The sequence below is a fragment of the Mastomys coucha genome, unplaced genomic scaffold, assembly GCF_008632895.1.
Source record: "Mastomys coucha isolate ucsf_1 unplaced genomic scaffold, UCSF_Mcou_1 pScaffold16, whole genome shotgun sequence".
NCBI classification, from domain to species: domain Eukaryota; kingdom Metazoa; phylum Chordata; class Mammalia; order Rodentia; family Muridae; genus Mastomys; species Mastomys coucha.
In genome coordinates, this window is record NW_022196898.1 from 74,631,322 (window position 1) to 74,643,500 (window position 12,179).

General features: G+C 38.4%; 1 protein-coding gene across 47 annotated transcripts in view; it reads right to left on the reverse strand.

The window, feature by feature from the left end:
• Positions 1 to 12,179, reverse strand: part of Ank2 (ankyrin 2) — a 576,750-nt gene that overhangs the window by 199,892 nt on the left and 364,679 nt on the right. The gene's annotated exons all lie outside the window — the stretch shown is intronic.

Sequence of the window (12,179 nt, forward strand, 5' to 3'; positions counted from 1 at the left end):
TTTTGTAATTGCTTAAACCAAGAGGCATCCACAGTGGCTGATATCCCCTACCCTTCATTGCCAATCACAGAGAAGAATTACAACATTCCCTTTATACTATTCATTGGAAACGTATCAATCAAAATGGTTCATTTGAACCCTGTGTAGAAGTTTTAAGTTATGTGCAGCATGTCATACCCGGTTGGTGTCTCCATAGGTGCAAACACTTTGATTCTTTTGGAATTTTCATTAACATTTGTTTAATATTTGAAAGTAGCTTCACATATTGCACGAGGAAATGTTCACCCTGGCTTTCAACACAGCACAATCTTTGAGATCATATTATAGCTTTTGAAATATTTATTTTGTTTCTCACTAAGATGAGTTCTGTACGTGGGGGATTTAGAAAGCCAGCCGTGACAGAACACAAGGGTGTGCTGTGTGTTACTATGGATTGAATACCACCGCCTCCATTAGCAGCCACCTTCTAGCTGCCTGTGCGTATGTGTGTATGAAAGTCATCTTCTTCAAATACTTTCAAACGATGGCAACTGGGAATCTCTGTTTTTCCTAGGACCTCAAGCCCCCTCATTCCAGATGTATAAAATTACATCACATCTTATAAAGATCTTATCCCTACACTCCAGTTACTCGAGGGCATCACTATTCAATGAGATTACTCTCCAACTATAGAAGGTAACTAGTAAAACCAGATTTTTTTTTTAAAACTGTCGACTGATAGAAAAATAATACAAACTATGTGGACACATTCTCCATTCCATTAAAGAGGAGCAATACTCTTATTAAACATTTCCAGTGCTATTTGAGAACGTATACCTGAAGACAGTACCTTGGTCTCTGTAACAAGGTTAGACGGGGCATGAGGTGTCAGGGGCTAAGGCTGTCAGGCTGGCTGGATTATTTTATACAGTGGAAACAGCTGACTCATCACAATACCATTTCTCCCCAAATGTCCCACTTGGAGGCACGGGCTACCGGAATCGGGCTGTTTAATTAGGCCGTTTAATTATGTATTTAAGAATCTCCTCTCCAAAAGCTACAATTTTAGCTTTTCTGTATTTTTCTCTTGGGTTCTCAGAGCCTGAGGAAGATCTACAGTCCATAAAGACTTGCAAGGGATATTTCTTAAATATACATGAGATATTCAGAATATAAGCCAGGATTTCTGGCTGCTGAAAGAGATGTACTCCCCCACACTTTATAATTAATTTAACATTTTTGAAATATAAAAATTCAACATTTGACCTAATGTTTAATATAGAATTATGCAACTTTCAGGGTTGGGAGGAAATTCTACAAACCATGTCTAGGTTCCCTGCTTCATTCTGGAGCTGAGATTTGGAAATGTACTTCTATATATAAGTAAATGGGACATTTAGCTACTCAAGCTGGGCTTTGCCAGCATGACTTTGTTCCCTAGCCATCTCCTGTCTCATCGATGTTGCCCAATCTACCTGGTGCCTTGGCTTTTGCTTAGTTAACAAGGAGCGTCCTCTCTCCGCCCCCAGTCCACACTCCCTACTCCGTCTTTCTTTCTCAGGTTTCAATTCACATTTACCAGAAGTTCTGTGTTACACCCGCGTCCTTTGTGCCTGATTGCTTACCGATTTACTCTAATATCTTCTTGAAGGTGGTTGGAACCATTATCAGCTTTTACTCTTTTCTCATATGGGCCTGCTCTCTCTCACTTACTTTTTGCAACCTAACAGAATGCGTTAACACTAAACGTGAAGCAACTGAACAAAAAGCACAGTCATCGTTTCTACCTTTAACGCAGGTATACCGACCTTAATTTCTTTTTTCTGTATATTAGAACAGACTGCCTGTTATATGTTAGAACAGTAACAGTCTGAATAATTTTCCCCAGGACAAAATTTTCAGTTCCTTCTATGACTTAAAAATAAACACCCATTTTAGTATTGAAAAAACTATTAACACTGTAGGGGGGTAAATTTTACTAGGCAGAAGATGGTAGTATACTGTTGAGTAAAAAATGGCAGGCAGATATTAAAGTTACAAATTCTAAGGTAGCGTGTTGACAACTCACAGAAGGTTCTTTCTCCATGGAATCATGTTCATTCGAACTTTCTGTTCCTAGTGATATTCCCATCACTAGGGCCAGCCAGAAGACCAGTGCTAAGTGCTCAAACCCCACTGCTGATTAAGACCAGGTAGAGGAGAGGTAAATAGAAACCCCTTCTGATCCTGCGGTGGATGAGATTTCCCCAGTTTCTACTGATCAGGTTTAAATGATCATCAACCCAGAAGTTCTCAATATCTGTGAAAATGGAATTGCTAACAAGCGGCTTCCTATTTACAATCACTTAAAACTCCCCCACCCCAAAATCCAGTACTTTCTAAATGACAACAATCATGTGAAGGGTCTGCAGAAGAGTTAAAAATGGAAATTAAAATCGCTAAAAGCCAGGTGAGCGTGTCTCCAAAGCATAGAGGATGTGATAATCTACACACCCAACATTTTGTCTCCTTGAAGATGAGGTTAACAAACCCAGCATCAGGTCTTAAAAACATTCTGGTTGACTCAATCTCTCAGGACATCTGACAAAGGATGTGCTTGCTGCCTGGAAAGAACAATGTCACTACTGTTCCTTAGAAATGCTTCAAAGTCATTAGGGCAAATTACTCAGAAAGCAAATATTTGCATGTTTGACCACGCTCGGAGCAGGATATGAGAACTTGATACACGATTTCAAAGGTGAAATTAAAACCCCTTGTGATGTGACATTTTTTAGTATCTTCTCAAGTTCCCAGACACTTTACTGTTATTATTTCATCTGTATTGGTCTTTTGATCCATTACAAGAGGAAAACAATTATGGACTAAGAACAAAGGCTGGCTTCTGTCTTTGCTCGAGTTCCTGAAACAACAAATCTGAAAAAAAACGACTATTGCTGTTTTCAATTTCACCTTTCAAGTGTCTACAAAATCATCAGGAAAGTCACACTTGGAGGAGAAATACCCATCTCCATTATGTCATTTGACTGAAAGCCTTCTGGAGGGGAGTTTTGAAAAGCTCTTGGCAGTCATTATTCATTGAAGTCCTGGTGTGACCACTAGCTGACCCATGTGAGTTTATAAAACATTATCAGATCTGTGCTTCAATTTTCTGCTTTGGGAAGTTCTTCAACTTGATCTCTAGCTCCCTTTAAGCTCCTGAGGTTTATGCCTTCTAGGACACAAAAATCTGTTAATACCTGAAGCACTATTTAACCCTCAGTGGCATTTGAAGCTGACAGGCCATCTATCTATCTACTTTATCTATGTATCTATGTATCTATGTATCTATCTATGTATCTATGTATCTATCTATGTATCTATCTATGTATCTATCTATCTATGTATCTATGTATCTATGTATCTATCTATCTATCTATCTATCTATCTATCTATCTATCTATCTATCCATCTATCCATCCATCCAGACCATCTTATTGATGGGAGGATAAGCATTTCTTGCTTGTTGTCTTTGTTCACTGTGCTTTCCCTGGAGGACTCCTGAATATTATCAAAGTACCATGATGGAATCCGATGGAATTTTTCTGGGTACCCAGGAGACTCCTCTCAAGAAGAGTGCCCTCTTGCCCTGCCTTCCTTGAACATTAATTGGATTGACAATTTTGCCTCAGCTCTCAGAGTCCACCACTGTAAAATAATGGCAACAATGGCAAAGTGCTGCAGGACCCAGTAAGCCACCCCTACAAAACCTAATAGGCTAAGAAGGGACATAGTGTTCCCCAAATATTTTGATTAACTTGTTCATAAAGTGTGAGTACTATCACATTAAATTTTTTCTTAATTACCACAAGTCTGTTAAGGAGCAAAGGAGAGAGAAAATTTCACTCAGAATTATGGAAGTTAATTTTTCTTCCTTAGTCCTAGAGAGATGGCTCCACAGTTAAAGTCAACTTCTGCTCTTTCAGAGGACCTCAGTTTGGTTTCCACAGTGGGTAGCTCACAACCGTAACTCCAATCAGGAGATCAGTTGCCTTTCTCTTTGAGTACTGCACCCAAACACACAACCAACCCCCCACCCCATCCCCGGCCACATCCCCACAAGACATACATATAAATAAAAACAACTTGTTTTTTTTTTACAAAAAAAAAGTACCATTTTCTTTTACCTCCAAGTTCTAAGAGTTATCACACAAATGAAAAAGGTAATGTAGAGTTTCTCCATTTGCAAAACAACTATCCTAATAAGTTACTTAACATTCTGTGTTTTACAGTTCACTGTTCATATATGTTTTATGTTACTTTTGCTGAATTTAAAATTCTTTAGAAAAGCTAGGAAGATATAAGTCAATCAGTAAAGGTCTCGACTTGCAAGCATGAGTTTCTAAGTTTGATCCCTCTGTCTCCCACATACAGCACACAAAAATTAATACATACATAAATAAACATTTTAAAATTCTATAAAATGTCAAGTGCACACATTTGCAAGCCAAGTACTGTAAAGACCAAACACAAGTGGTTCCTGAGTGTTACTGACCACCTAGCCCAGGGCCTAGCTCGATAAGTGACTTCCAGGCCAGGGAGAGATCCTGTCTCAAAGGAAAAAAACAAACAAATAAACAAAAAAAAAAAACAAAACAAGGAAGGGCTCCTGAGGTGTGACACTTGATCTTGACCTCTGGATCACATACACACACACACATGCACCCTCTCATACACATGAATGAATACATACTCAACAATAAAATTTAGGGATTGTAGAGATGACTCGGCAGCTCAGAGCATTTGATGTTTGACTTGTGTTGTATTCCTTGTTCTCATATGATGGATTACAACTCTCTGCATCGCTAGCTTCAGAAGATTTAATGCTCTCTCACAGCTTCCTCATGCAACAGACATGCACACAGTATATATACACACACACACACATACACACACACACAGGTATGTACATGCAGGCAAAACACTCATTCACATAAAGTACATAAATCTTTTTGAAAATATAAATCCTTTAGAAATCTGCTTAGATTACAATCGTCTTCACATTTCTTTTTTTCAGAATAAAGTGAAGCAGAATAATGTGAAGAATGACTCACATTTCAGAATAATGTGAGTAAACTATTTGTTTACTCAAATGTATCCATCTGACTAAACTAATATTTTGTTATTCCACTGCACGCAAATTCTCCCAAACACCATCACGTGAAACCAAGGACAAGTTAATCCAACTTTGTGAATCACTGAACCATGGAAATAAAACTAGTACATTCTGTGCAGGAGCCCAGTTGGCATGCCATTTTCTTCCATGTTACAGCCCGTTCGATATAATTTACTTGACTAAAAATGAAACTCATAATGACTTTTTTGTCAGCTGAATCTGTTATGCAATTGATCAATAAGGAAAAGCGCATAATGTATGGATTTCCACTAGAATCCCTGTATCAGTGGGCAGCTTTGTTTCTCTAATTGAGGTCAGTGCAAATGAATTCTACTGTTTGTGCTTTACACACATTCACCAAAACGAATAACACCAAGCTATTCATGAGCCCACAACATCAACTAGCCAACTCACTTTTACAACCCTTCCAGCTATTATTTCATTCCAGACTGTTGCCTCTTTGACGTCTGGCGTACCAAGGACAACATTCCTTAACAGAGAGTCTAACAACTTACAAAGTTTTCCAAAGGCCACAGCACTCTGTACCCAGTACAAAGTGGCCACTCAGCAAATGTCACTTGCTGACATTAAGGAGCCTGTGAAGCAAGAAAGGTAGGCCATTTGAATAATTCTAAGTTCTGTGAAGGGGAGTTTAAAGTGCAGGACAGCCATCGTGCACTCCTACTTGATGTGAAGAAAGGATATGTACATACAACGCTTACAAACAAGTCTGACATGGGAGTGTCCTGGGAAGAGCCAGGCAAGTGATTAAAACCAAAACTCAAAATTGGGACTGGGTCACACTAGAGTTTTAAAAGTTATTTTTCAAACCCAATCCAATTTTTTTTCACTTTATTAGCCTTTCTGAACTAAGTAAAACAGCTGAAAGGAATAGCCAGAACTCTATTCAATTAAGGTGAGTTTAAAAGGAATAGTAGATGGCATTGTTCTTGGTTACTGCTTAAGGCCTGAGGACAGACATTCTTAACAGGGAGACTTGTAGTGAGAGTCTGGGATACAGCTGCTCAGCTGAGCTCTGTATGCTACAAGCCACAGCTGTCCAGTCGTTTCCATCAAAAAGGAGACTAGAAAAACACATGCCAAGCAGTTAAATACAGCATTTGAACATCTAGACAGGATAGGTAACAATTCTGTACTGTGAGGATTTGTATGTAATCCCCGAGATATAGTTCATCAACATATTACTGTTATATACGCAGCAAAGCCTCTCTTGCTCTAAGCTCAACTGAATGACCCATCACTGAGACTAACAAATGAAAACTTGCTTTCCTTCCATACTATCCACTCTCAAATTCCTTAGGATTTGCTTTCCTTTGAAGGTTCCTAGGCATTGAACTGTACACGTTTACATGCTGTTTGCATATGCATCCAGATAGTTGAGAGATTTTTTTCTGGTACATATTTTGACCTATGTCACAAAAAAGAGGTTTTTTTTTAATTATTATTATTTTGATCCAGTTGGCATTATCAAAATGTTGTTTTAACTATAAATTCCATGTAATTATACATGCCAGTTCATCTAATGATCATCTAATGATCATGTTCATCTAATGATCTCAAAGTATGTTTTGTAGTTTTGTGTGTGGTTGTGTGTGTGTGTTTGCACATATGCATGTGGAAGTCAGGTCAGTATCATGAGTCTTCCTCAATTTTCCTCCACCTTTTGAATATTAAACTTTATTATAAAAAAATTTGCAAGATGACAGGCCTCATGTTCAGGAGTAGTTGACCAACATATAATGGACTCCACATGCTCTGTGTGTGTGTGTGTGTGTGTGTGAGAGAGAGAGAGAGAGAGAGAGAGAGAGAGAGAGGAAGGGAGAAAGAGAGAGAGTGTTTTTATTTGGTTATACTTTGGTGGGGTTTTGTTTGTTTGTTTTGTTATTTTCTGTTTGGGCATTACTTTATTGAGGGTATTTTCTTGTTGTATTTGGGGTTTTGTATGTTCAGAAAGAACCTAACATTGATTGGGTAGATATGGAGTGGGAAAGATCTGGAAGGACTTGGGGAAGAATATGATCAAAATATATTTAAATTGAAAGCTGGTTTTAAATGATAAAGATATAGTTAAAACATTGTAGATAAACAAACTTTGCACACTGAAATCAATCAGACTGTATGTCTGTGCATCTCAATGAACTTCTATAATTTGATTAGCAATTGCATACTGTGAATCTTCACAATAGACTTTACATGCTCACTGTCAAACATATTTTAATGAACCTATCCACCACTGAAACAAACAAACAAACAGAACAGAACAGACCAAACAAGCATAAAACAAATTCATGATAGAGTTAAGACTAGAAAATTGATTAGCTCGATAAAGCTAATTGGCTAGGGTTTTGTTTTTCTTTGTTTAAAGAGTGTTTCTCACTGAACCTAGACCTCACTGGTTAACTAGATTGGCTGGCCAGCCAACTCTCATTAGTCTACCATTCTCCACAGCTTTCCCAAATCTTTACATAGGAATTGGGAGTCCAAACTTGGGTCTTCATACTTATACAGCAGGCACTTTTCCAACTGAAATTGTCACCTTAGCCTTGGTTTCTATATATGTTAAGATAATAATTTCCCAACAAAATCCACACAAACAGACATTTGAAATAAATCATAAGATACAAACATTTGAAATATATAGCATGCCATACTAGGGACATACAAGTGTTTCTCTACAAAAAAAAAAAAAAAAAAAAAAAAAAAAGAAAGAAAGAAAGAAAGAATAGTACAGTACATACAACTTCCAGGCATTAGCCAATTAAGAAAAATTCAAGTTCAAGATAAGCATCCAATCCTGTGCACACTGGATACTATGCGAGTATCCACAGAACACTCTCTGGTTTACTGGGATGATAGTCACCGTTTCCTTTGTGCTGTGTAATACACTGACTGAGTCAAGTGAATGCTTCCTGCAATGCTCACTTACTTCAGCGAATGGTTGTAAATATGGTGTCTTCTATTTTAAAATGTGTGTTGAGCATGCACTTAACTTAATAAGAATCAGTAGCATTAAGACATTGTACTGATAGACTAAACTCAATTTATTTCAAACATAGAGTACCAAAAAGAAACTAAACTTCATAGTCCAACCAATAATTCATTTACCCAGTGTTTCAAGGACTCTTTAAAACAAGTGCATTTGTGACTCTTAAGGTATAAAGAGGTATTTCTAGTCCTCATGTATTATTCATTGCAGTATAAATATCCTGATTACATACTGTTTGCTCTTCCTGGAGAGGGCCAGAATTATTTTAAGTTTTCAATTACTTTTGAGATGGAATCACTTAACAAGCAATCAGAAACTCTGTGAATATAAGTATGGGACATGAAATATTATAAAATCAATACCATCAATTTATTCTTCTAAAATTATTGCCAGTGAGGTCTTCTGGTCTCTGAGCTAAGTTGTTGCTTGGTATATGCTGCAAGGGGATTCTATTTTGAACTTTAGTGTTCCCATCTGTATAATAACGAGCTGTAATAAGAAGGCTCATGCTAATGTTTGTAAGTGTTTAATCTTTAGAGTCAGACATGCATAAATCATGCTATTAGGTCAGCTTATAGAATATCTTCTGTGCAGGAAGAGGAAGGAGACACGGAGAGGGGAGAAGAGACAGAAGGAGTAAAGAAAATGAAGAGCTAGTCTGGAAAATTAGAGTGTTTGTCATTTAAGAGAATTAAGGAATATTTTTAATGCTTTTCCATTCTACTGAGTTTTTGGAGGAGTAAACATACCCTGTGCTTTGGTAGGTCAGTAGAGAGCTCTCCCCAAAGGCAGTGTCCTGCGCTCACTCCTGGCACAGCCTTCTCCGGCTGGGAAGGTGTAGTGTTCCGCCCCATCCATCTTGGCATCTGGACTGGGTACCTGGATGATTGGCTGCTCCCTTCCCCATATACATCCCTGCAGAGTTTTCTCACTCTTATCCCTTTGCTACTCTTTTAGGTCAATAAAACTCCTTACAGTATTGTTGAGGCCGCCAATCAGACCATTCCCTGCTGTAGCCTTGCTGTACCTCATCCCATTCCCCTACACAGTATCCACAGAGACCATTCTAAGTCTCAGAGGTATGCTGGACACCCCTAAACCCTCATGACAAGAACACGGATGTAGTACAGATCTGATTCCCAATAAACACGTTGGTTTTCATAACATCTGTCTTTTCTTGTGGGCCATCGCCCACTGGATGTTTATTAAGCCAATCATCCATCTGCTCCCCTCCCTTGCTCTGTCAGTAGTCAGAAGGCTTCTCTTTGAAGCCCAGCCTAGGCAAGGTTAGGGGTCAGCAGTTGGCATAGGGACGTCATGGTGACTGTTAACCCATATGGACTCATGACACGTAGACATCATATTTTATCAGGTCTAGTTGTCCCTAGTACTTGTGGCAATGCCCCTATGTGCAGGCATGCATAGACAATTACTGGCAGAAAAATTGAACAGTAAAATTCTTCCTTAGAGTGTTAAAAATGATTGATTTTTGCAAACATCTACTTCATTTATCCCATAAATATTTATTCAGTACCACATGCTAAGCCCAAACCCATCATCTAAATAAGAAGATGCAAACATGATATTAATGATGTGCACACAGAAACGCTTCAATGGAATCTCTCAGAATAGCAATCTGCAGCAATTTATCCAATTACCATTAAATGTCCCTTTGTTTTGTTCTCATTCCCATCCTGCCAGTTCTTGATATGTTTTTTTTTTCAGATGCTTGATTTTGTTATGAAATGGTGCAGGCACTGAATCTGTCATCATCTGAATATCAGGAAAAATGAAGAGATCCTACTTGCCAATGACTACACAAGCAATAGTCGTCACTGTATAGGTGGTTCATTAGATAAGAATGGGTAAGGGTGGGATGGCAGAGCACACAGGGAGTAGCAGAATAGCCTTGGGAATGCACAGGAGGAGAGTATAGTCACTGTTGCTAACCCTGCAAATGCAGGGTCTGTAAAGGTTTATGGATTACTCCTACAATAAGGGCACACACACACACACATACACACACACACTCCTGAGGATCGGCCATCATGAATCTATAAAGACATTATGTACAGTAAAAACTTCTTTTTATTACATCCTTTCCTATTTTGTAGAGCTGTTCTGCATTCTTTCACTGCTGACTCCACCACTCACACAAACACACACACACACACATTAGATTGACAGGTCCCTCCTCACACTCACCCAACCCTCATCATGGCCACCACCTCTCTCGATCCAGTTCTCATCACAGCCACGTTTCTCTGTATGGCCACCACTTCTCTGATACAACCTCCAAGTTCTGACCCCTATCTTCTCTCCAGTACTATTCCTTATTTGTCTCATACATTTCATTATTTCTAATGTGTTTTACCTTTCATGTAAATTTTAGTGGCTTACACACAGCCACCATCAATAATTTTGGAAGTGCATAAATGCAAAATGCACCATAGTCATGGGATTGCTGCAAGTACCCATAGAAAATAAGCATCATCTCCCTTCTCTCACAAACAATGACCAATTATTCAGTGACAGTCTTCTTTTCATTCCACTACTAGATGTCATTTAGACATGTACCTGCAGTAATTATCCCTCGGAAACAATGAACACCAGAAAAATTCAGTCTTGCTTCCTTTCTATGATATATAGTTTGAAATTACAGTTTTCAGTTTTGAAATCCATATGTTTACAAAATTTACCTTTTTAATATATATATTTTTCTGAGGGGTGGGCAGAGTCTCACTATGTAGCCCAGGCTGGTCTCAGATTCACACCCACCTCGTCCACCTCTCAGAGTAGCTAGGATTACAGGCATGTGTTACCATTACTGGCTCTTTGAATTCATATTTGATAATTCAGTTGCTCTAATCAGATTTTGTCCAGTTTTAGCAAATACATGATGTATACTTTGTCTAGTTGACCAATAATGTCACGACCATTTAATTTTATGCCAAATTCCTCTCTAAAATAATCATCTATAAGAGTGAATGTAGCTTCCATTAACCACTGCTGTTTTAAAATGCCGATTTTGCTGAAGCATTCTATTTTAATAACATTAAGTTGTAACAATGGGGCATTGAACACTGAAGTCCATTTCTGATAAGATGTTTCCTTATCCTTCTACTGGAACCTGATGGAGCTTAGTCTATTATCTCACTTATGATGCAGGAAGATTGATCTTTCTGTGGTGGCAAGAAGCAGATAGATCCCTGATCTCCCTGCTGGACAGAGCAGAGCCATTTTTAGATCCATAGCCCAATATTTTATATGTATCCCCAGTAGCCTTCCCTTTTCTATGCACTTGTCCCTTGGTCTTCTCTGTTTGAGGCAACAAATACACTAATAGTAAAAGAACTCACAAGAAAGTCTAGAGCCATTTGACGCCAAATGGCGTCTGTCTGCCATTTGATGAAGTGTCTCTGGACTTTCTCCTTTGTGGCTGGGGGAATCTCTTTACCTCTCTCCAGCCTTCTAATATTCCTGTTGAAGACTTCTAGGGTTTACATACCTGCATGGAAGCTGTTTGGGTCACCAGGGGTGTGGGTAACATGGTTGGCTCCAGAGTTGATAATTCAGAGTGCTCTATACTTCTCCCTATGACCTTGTTATTGGAGACCTTTACATAGCACAGAAATACAAGACAAGCCATAAGACTGTCTGATATTCTGCTTCCTCTGCTCCTTGACAATACCTTTGTGTCGACTGATAACACCTTCTCTGCGTAATCATCTTTCCTTGAACATTATAAAGTCAACTGGAGAAGCAGAGAGTCAAGTTGTCCTGAGTCTTATTACTTTCTTCTTTATTAAATCTCACTTTCTGCCTCTGATGGAAGTCTTGATACATGAGTGTTACTGAGAATAATAATAATAATAATAAAAATCTGTTAGACCTTCTTGGAACAGTGCCTGGTCGATAGCACTGCCCAGAACGTTAACTGATATCATTACCCCTCCACTTTATTCTTACTTCTCTTTTTGAATCAGGTGACTGTAATTTTTTTTAATTTTCTCTGCAGGTAATAATTTTAAAATATAAAAC